An 8,143-nucleotide genomic window follows, 5' to 3' on the forward strand; every position below is an offset into this window, starting at 1 on the left:
CCTAGAGTTAGGAGTCCAGCCTCATCACGGACGTTTGCTATGGATAGCAACCGTGCCATAGGTCTAGTTACACTAGTCACCCAATCTTTCCCTAGGACAAGCCTAGTAAACTAGGATGTAGGCTAACCTGCATTAGTCTAAGGAACAACTTGCATTTAGATAAGAATCATATAGCATCTTAGATGAAATTCTAGGATAATAAAATCCTCAACTTGAATTAAATAACTCCTCTTAAAACTGTTGAAACAGTCAAATCAGTCTAGATCGGTGTCTTAGTTGAGTTAGGCATAAGTAGCTTAGATTAGGTGCACCGAACTACGTCGACTCTGATCCCAGTGAGGCTTGGGTACGTAGGCAGCTTGGATGTCTGATGGCATACCAACTACGAGTCGGCTCCACAACAAATGTGGGGTTTTGTATATTTATTTGATTATGAATTCTTACTTAAAATATGTAGGATTTCCTTGAAATTAGAATTTTAGGAGAACTTTCACTTAGAATGAATCCAGACAAATTAAGAAATCAAGATACACATTAGGATTCACATTGAAATTAGATTTTAAGATGCATGTCACATAGATAGCACATTAACAAAGAGTTGAATGAGCCATTTAAAGTAAATTTAAAAGAGTTAACTTTTGGAATTGAAGACCGATTATCGGGCAGGAATAATGCATGTGGTGGATAAATCCCCATACCTTCCATTCTTGTAACCAGGTAGCGAGTCTAGATTTCTGGTTAATTATGGGTCCTAGATCCCACATCTAGGTGGCGACTCTGTCAGTCTCTTTTGTGTGGAATTTGGATTGCCTTAGTGATCCCAAGTTCACATAAAAGACGAATTAAAATCAATACTAACAAGCACACGCCAATCGCGTGGGTACGAGAGACCAAGAGAGAGCGTGGCGGCTCGTGCCCCACCCCTCTCGCGGGATCGAGGTCCCACACTCTTACATCACCTCTATCTTCCCCATTACGACTCTGCAAATCCCTCTCCCTTACTCCTCCCGCCACCACTACTATCCCAGCCGCGTACCCCATTAAACCCATTTTCCAAGCTATTAAACCCATTTTCCAAGCTATTAAATCCATTTCCGAGCTACAACCAGTTCAAAACCCACATCACCTTCCTCATTTCCCACTACCATTAAAACCCATATTCAACCCCATTTCCTCCTCCATCTCCAACTCCAAACCCTCCTCCAACGAGCCTCCATCTCTGGCTGGCCACCTCCATTTACGGGCCATCTCCTCCGGCCCCACCATCTCCATTTTCAACCTTCTATCAGTCAAGATCCACCTCAAACCCATTTGATTCTTCTTGCAGAAAGGAGCTATAGCAAAAGGGGGTTTTCCCATTTTTTTTTAGAAAAGCAGAAAGAGGGAGTCGGCCATTGTTGGAACTCCAACACCGGCCTCCCAAGCTCCCCGCCGAATCATCATTCGAAGAAGAAAGGTGCCATTTCAAGTTTCGAAGAAGAGTTTCTACATCATTCAGTGAGGGACCGTAGAGCCAATTTCTTAAGAAGAGAAAGTCATATAGATGGTAAGCTCTGATCTATTCTGTTCATCTAATTGTTTTCCATGGTTTGATGTTCATTTCTTTGGTTGATTCATTCATATATTCTTTGCTCAATGGGATGATTTGCTAAGCTTTTCCTTGATTCCCCTGTTGCTGTGCATTTAGGCATAAGAGTCGTATATAATTTTCATGGACTGGTTTGCCATTTCGAATTCTCCTTTTATAACAAAGTGCATATCTGTGGGAGATCCAGGGAGTCAGCTCATATTCTTTGATCTAAATCCCTGGATCTTAATAGTGGTTAGATGAAAATTCCTCCTATTCTATCCTGTTTTAAGTGGCTGCTACCAAATTTATCAAAATTTGATTGATCTCTGACTTGAATTCTTAGAATCTCTATATATGCAGTCAGAAATATATGATTGATTGTCCGACTTTGAGTAGTTTGTTTCATGAATCTTGTTTAGTTGTGATGATAACATTTAATCTGTAGGGTTGCCTTGTGGATGTCATTTGGATCAAATTCATTCCGACTAGTTTGAGAATTTAAAGCACTGTTGGGATCATTTAAAAAGTCGATTTTCGTGAAGTCATTTTTGGTAATAATTATAGGTGTTGCGGTTGAAATCTTGAGGATTCATTTTGGGTGATGAAGGCGATAGCCCAAGCCCATCCTTAGGGGACTCGCTCATGTCCAAGTAGAGCTCCCCTCCTTTGTATAGTAGACTTTACGAGTCTTTTAGATACATTTAGATAGATTTTTTCCCCTCATTTAGGAGACCATTGTGGTCTCATTAGTGAGTTCCATTTTAGGAGACATGATTTGTCTCGCTAGGCAGCTTCCCTCTGGGAACAAGCCTCGTTGCTTAGAGCCCGCCTTTTCCCATTAGAGGCATACAGTGCCTCATTTATAGAACCTCCCTGGTTTGTCTCTTTTTTGAGCTAAAAGACATGCTATGTCTTATTTGTCTCCCTTTATAGAGTGTTAGAGTCTTTGACTCATTTATCCTTTTTAGTGGTAGTATTAGAGAGTCTTTGACTCATTCCTCCTTTAAGTTGTAGTATTAGGGAGCCTTTGGCTCACTCGTCCTTTGGATGGCATTGTTAGAGAGTCTTTGATTCACCCGTCCTTTGATAGCGGTATTAGAGAGTCTTTGACTCATTTCTCCCTTTTCTATAGTTATTTTTTAGGAGCTTCTCCTTAGTGTTGTCATCACTCTTGTTTGTTAAGGACTAGCACAGTCTCATTAGAGCTTTATCTTTTGGTTTTAGATTTTTGTCTTTATCCTTGATCATTAGTTTACCTGGTTTAGGGGTTTCTCCTATTTGCCCTAGGGTTTTGCTTTGTATGTTCCCTCCGGTCTTTGACCAAAAGGGTAAAATCAAAAATTTAAAATAAAAAAACATGTTAAAACATTTAAAAATCTAAAAATATTGAAATACCTTAAAATTCAAAAACATGTTAAAACATATAAAACCCAAAAACATTAGAAATTTAAAACATCAAAAATATTTGAAAAAATCTTAAAAAAGCCTAAAGTGTTTAGTATTTTAGAAGTAGTAATTATGAGAGTTCGTTTCGAACTACGTTGGCTTGATCCTCTTCCACGAGATACGTAGTGCAGCTTGGGATCCATATCTCAAGTCCAGCCAAACTTTTGTAAATAGCATTTTAAATCTTTTTGAATAAGCAACCTTTAAAACCTTGTTTTCAAAAGATCTTCCTCTAGAGTTAGGAGTTTCTCCTAGATAGAGAGTTTTTAGAGTTAGGAGTTTCTTTTGATAGGTTGTTTGTTTATTTGTTTGTTGTGTGCTTGTTTTAGAGTTAGGGGTCTGTCATAGAGTTATAGGAACGCCTCCGTCCAGTCAGTCGGCGGTCCACATCGCCGAATGATGACTAGAGTAGGATACGTTAGTCCACCCTTTGTTTTCCTTAGGAAACGCAGCCTAGTTACACATAGGTTGTAGGAACCACCTGCATTTGCTTAGGGTTAATCTGCATTTAATTAGGACATATAGGGTGTCCTAAAATCCACAATTCACTGGAATTTAAATAATCGTACAAGAAACTTTAATAACTGGTCCGGTCTTTTAGATCGAGTCTAGGATAGAGGTATAGGTGTCTTAGGCATCATAGCTTAGAATAGGCACGAAAAACTACGTGACTCTGATTCTTGTGGAGGTGGGGATATGTAGGCTTCTTTAGATGAACATCAGACCATCCGAAGACTCGGGTAAATCATTTAGAGTCTTAGGATTTGTTGTTTTGTTATTGTATGTTTTGTTATGTTCTCTTACTTTCTTGTACTGATCATATGCCTTTAGCTGTAGCATGCATGTGTTCATCCACCAGAACTTAGACACCAGTTAGGCATGTCACTCACAACCTAGTTGTCATTAGGTGACACATCTTTTATCTTATTTTTTGCGTGCTTATTATTTCATCCCCGAGTCATGCATGATTAGGTAGACGTTCACTCGGGGATATTTGTTCCCATTTCACATGATTTTTACCGAAACTTCTTTGGAGTTAATAAAAATGGCATAAGAGACCAAGTGCTTGCACTCGGACGAATTGGGGGTGCTCTTCAGACCTTCTCCATTCGTAATTAGGCACGAACCAATATATATTTCTAGTTATCCATTGCACAGAGGATTTGATTTTAGGGTTCCATGGCATATCCATGGATGGCGACTCTGAGTTTATTTTGGGTATGTCTTGGTTTCGAGCCTTGGCTCCGGATCAAGACATATCTCTTTCTTTTTATATCGCCACTCGTGCTATGCTATGAGGGTGGCATCCGTTTTGAGAGTTCCTTGACAGAGCTCTCCTTCACACGTGGATGATCCAGAGAGTGTTAGGGACTCGTTCCCTCACCGTCTCTCGGATCGTGGTCCACAGGGTGGCGACTCTGCTGGAGACTTCTTCAAACATTGCCTAACTCTATAAAAATGCCATTTTTACGAACTTTGGAGAAATTTGGGCTAAAATCATTTTAAATGGGAACTCTATCGTTAGAATCCAGGGGCACCAGATAGGTGCATAATTAAAACAAGGGATTCACACACTGCACATCATATGTTATCATATTGTTTATTCTTTACTTTTTTCATTGTTTTTCATTATTCTTGGCTCTAAGAAGATAGATACAGTGCATACCAGACTGGGAGGTCATTACCCTAACGGAACTGCTGGATCTATTTTCAAGCTATGCGCCGGTGCTGCAGCCGTAGACATTGGGCGTACTTTTGTCTACAGCAGCCGATGAGCAATGAGGCATACTATGTATAACATGGGGCGTACTTGTGTTATACATGTTAAGTATGGTTCATACGCATAGTACCCGATAGATTGAGTCCGGAGCCCTACTTTGTTTTATATATTATGTATATACTTACTGACCTAGTGAAATCCAACTAGGAAGTACCCGTGTTTATATAAGTATATTGCATTCATATAGGGTCGAACGTGTGTTGCTTACACATGTGGAGCCTAGAGTTAGGAGCTTTGTCCTACTTGTAGACTAGAGTAGCTCATTTTACATGGCTACAGTGCGGTCCTAGTACACTCATTAGTCAGTCTTGAGTCGAGATTTTCTTGACTCAGCTAGATTAGAATTAGGGCTGGTGCCCCTGGTTAGGACTTGTGTGTATGTATATATACCTATATATATACTAATTATATATATTAGGGTCCTCCTCTTAGTTAGAGTTCCTTATTCGATTCAATCGGTTATATCCATTCCATATTCAGATCTAGATCTAGTTAGTGGCTTTTGATCGCCATTACCTTGGCCAGGTTTAGTCCTTGATCTGTTGATTATAGAATTTCACCCGTTGTTGTATGCTCTCACCTTTGGTCAGTCCTTCAGTTGATCTCCTTTCTCTGGCCACCATCATTCATATACCTATGATTGAGCTATGGGGATCCCTTGTATAACTGTTATGCTGCCAGATTTTATCCAGAATATTTTGAGCATAACCGCTATCTCTTAGAGTTAGGAGAACCATGACTTTACCTTACCTTGACTTTCTTGTCTAGCGTCATTATGCTGTCAGATTTTATCCAGAATATTTTTGCATGACCGCTACTTCTTGAGTTAGTTAAACCATGAGTTTACCTTACCTTGACTTTCTTGTTTAGCCGTTATGCTGCCGAATTTTTCGCAATTTATTTTGAGCATGACTGCTATTCTCTAGAATCAGTTTACTTAGTCTCGACCTTGACTTCCTCGTATAGCTATTATGCTGCTGGATTTTATCCAAAACATGTTGAGCATGATTGCTATCCTTTGGAGTAAGTTTACCTTGTTTTGATCCCCATGTATAGCTTTGATTAGTTTAGGACCCACTTTTAGTGAGAGCTTCCGATTTAATCAGTTGTATTTGTATATTTCTAATTTCACTAGGATAGTGGCCTGTACATATTTTTCTGGTGGTCAGAATTTATTTGTTACCCTGTGATTATGTATTCACCTGTTTGTTGTATCATAAATTCATCTTATGTATACATTACTCAGTAGGATTGATCCTTCCCTGTCTACCTGTTTTGTTTTTAGATCTGGCCGATAGCTCATTCGCTGTCCTTATGACCATGGTCTATCATTTCTGATCATATTGATCGTACAGTTGTTGATATCCATCATTCAGATTTTAGATCTGGTCCTTGACCCTACTTTTGTAATTCTTATGCCCTTGGTCTATTATCTGAGCCATTGATTTTTCATTGATCCATGTTTACCTATCATATATCTTTTACCCTTGGATCATATCGAAATCATTAATGTGAAAGCTTGATCTTACCTGTATTCTTTGAGTGCAGATTATCGCTGAGATCGAAATTTATTTAGATCAGGGATGTTTATCGTTCCTGACTCTTTCATTCCCAAAAGAACATTTATACTCAAATGAGACTTAAAGGAGTGGATTGAGAATTCCTTGAGACCCTGTTGATGTAGGTCATATTATCACTGTCTATTTTTTTTAACCTTCATAGACAGTATTTCTTTGATTTTCAGAATAAAATACCTGTTGATGTGTTCAAGATTACTCTTTTCTCTATTTGTTCAGAATCTTTATCCCATGACTATTGATCTAGTGTGTGTGCTTCCAAATCAAGAGTCTATGTTTAGCGAAAGACCATTCTTTCAAAAGACTGACCACTTCCAATCATAGTTGATCCAGGCAGTCTATTGCTTTACCCACACTGTCAACATTAGCCTTTTGTTGCCTCATTTACCCTAGACCTTGTGGAATTATCTTTTTTGAGATTTCTACTACGGGATCGAACTCTATAGTTATTATTGTCATGGAGGAAGGCATACTACGTGTGAACTTTCAGTGCCAATCTATTACCTTCGAAGAAGTGTCCTGTGTTTTTACATTTGTCTTTTGTTGAATGTACACCAACTTTCTTCTCTCAGAGTTGGTAAGTCTTATTGTATCGATGTCAAAAAAAATATATATCGTGTCAATCAGTCTTTCTCGTTCAGAGTCAGTGTTTAGCTTTTTTGTTAAAATTCAATGTAGAACCCATTGAGGTGTGTCAAAAGTCATCAATGTACTTACAGTCTTCAATTCAATAAAATAGTTGATTTCGTATCTTTGATACTCTATGATTCACTCTTAGATCTAATGTTTAAATAACTAAATACACCCTTCTCGGATGAGATTGCGGACGAAATTCCCCTTGAGATCTGAAAAGGTCAAACTAGAGGAAGAGCGTCTAGCATAGCCACTTGAAGAAGAAATCAAAACTATCGATAGTGGTATCGAAATCCAAAACTCGGGAAAGATGGATTGGCAAAACTTTATCTCCCGAGGAGCGCAAAGAATTGATAAACCTGTTTATAGGAGTTTGAGGTAGTCTTGCTTGATCCTATAAGGATAAACCAGGGGAATGCCCTGTCGTTGAGCAAAACGGGACTTCATCGGCTTTAAACATCCAATTGAAGAGTAAAATTTTAAAGAGATAAGCATCAGACATCCTGTGGAGCTAATGAGATATTGAGAGAAGATTTTCAGACAAGGAGTTATAGAATCTTGAGTACCAATTGAAGATCTTTGAAATGAGTATAACTTTAAGTTGAACACCGTGGTTGAAGTCTTGTCCAAGAATACCGCTAGACTTCTTGGCAAAATTATTCAAAGCCATTTGAACTTTAGCATTCAAGAGCTTGTACATCAAATACACTGGAAGGCCATCATTGGGCGTTTGAAGTTTTATAGCCAAAATCCTAATGTTTTAAAATCCATTTGTAAACCCTTTGGGCCAAAAAGTCAAATCAAACCATATTTTTTTCTTCTAACCATGTTATAAATCGGGGGCATTTATGCACCCGAACTACGTCGGACCTGATCCCCACCTCTTCAGGGGTACGTAGGCAACATGATTAATTCAGGTTCGGTCAAACCTTGGAATAAAATCCCTTTCATCTTTTTGAAGCTAAATCCTAAACCATTCTTTGAAAAACCCCAAAGCGAACTTACGCAGATCTGATCCTCCATTTTTGGGGTACATAGGTAGTCTGGCTAGATCAGATTCAGTCCAAATCCTTAGAACCTTAGGTATTCAACCCTTTTGAACCCGAGCCCACCTAGAAAGTCTTTCTGGTGAAACAA

The 8,143-nt window shown here is 38.8% G+C and overlaps 1 long non-coding RNA gene across 1 annotated transcript; it reads left to right on the forward strand.

The window, feature by feature from the left end:
• Positions 1 to 325: 325 nt before the first annotated feature.
• Positions 326 to 7,344, forward strand: LOC143883580 (uncharacterized). Its single transcript, XR_013252430.1, has 3 exons — positions 326 to 1,546; positions 6,345 to 6,476; positions 6,593 to 7,344. It is a non-coding gene; the product is annotated as an uncharacterized LOC143883580 (long non-coding RNA).
• The last annotated feature ends 799 nt before the right edge of the window (positions 7,345 to 8,143 follow it).

This window comes from Tasmannia lanceolata, unplaced genomic scaffold, assembly GCF_043159265.1.
Source record: "Tasmannia lanceolata isolate RefF3 unplaced genomic scaffold, GAP_Taslan_0.1 ptg000008l, whole genome shotgun sequence".
Taxonomy (NCBI): domain Eukaryota; kingdom Viridiplantae; phylum Streptophyta; class Magnoliopsida; order Canellales; family Winteraceae; genus Tasmannia; species Tasmannia lanceolata.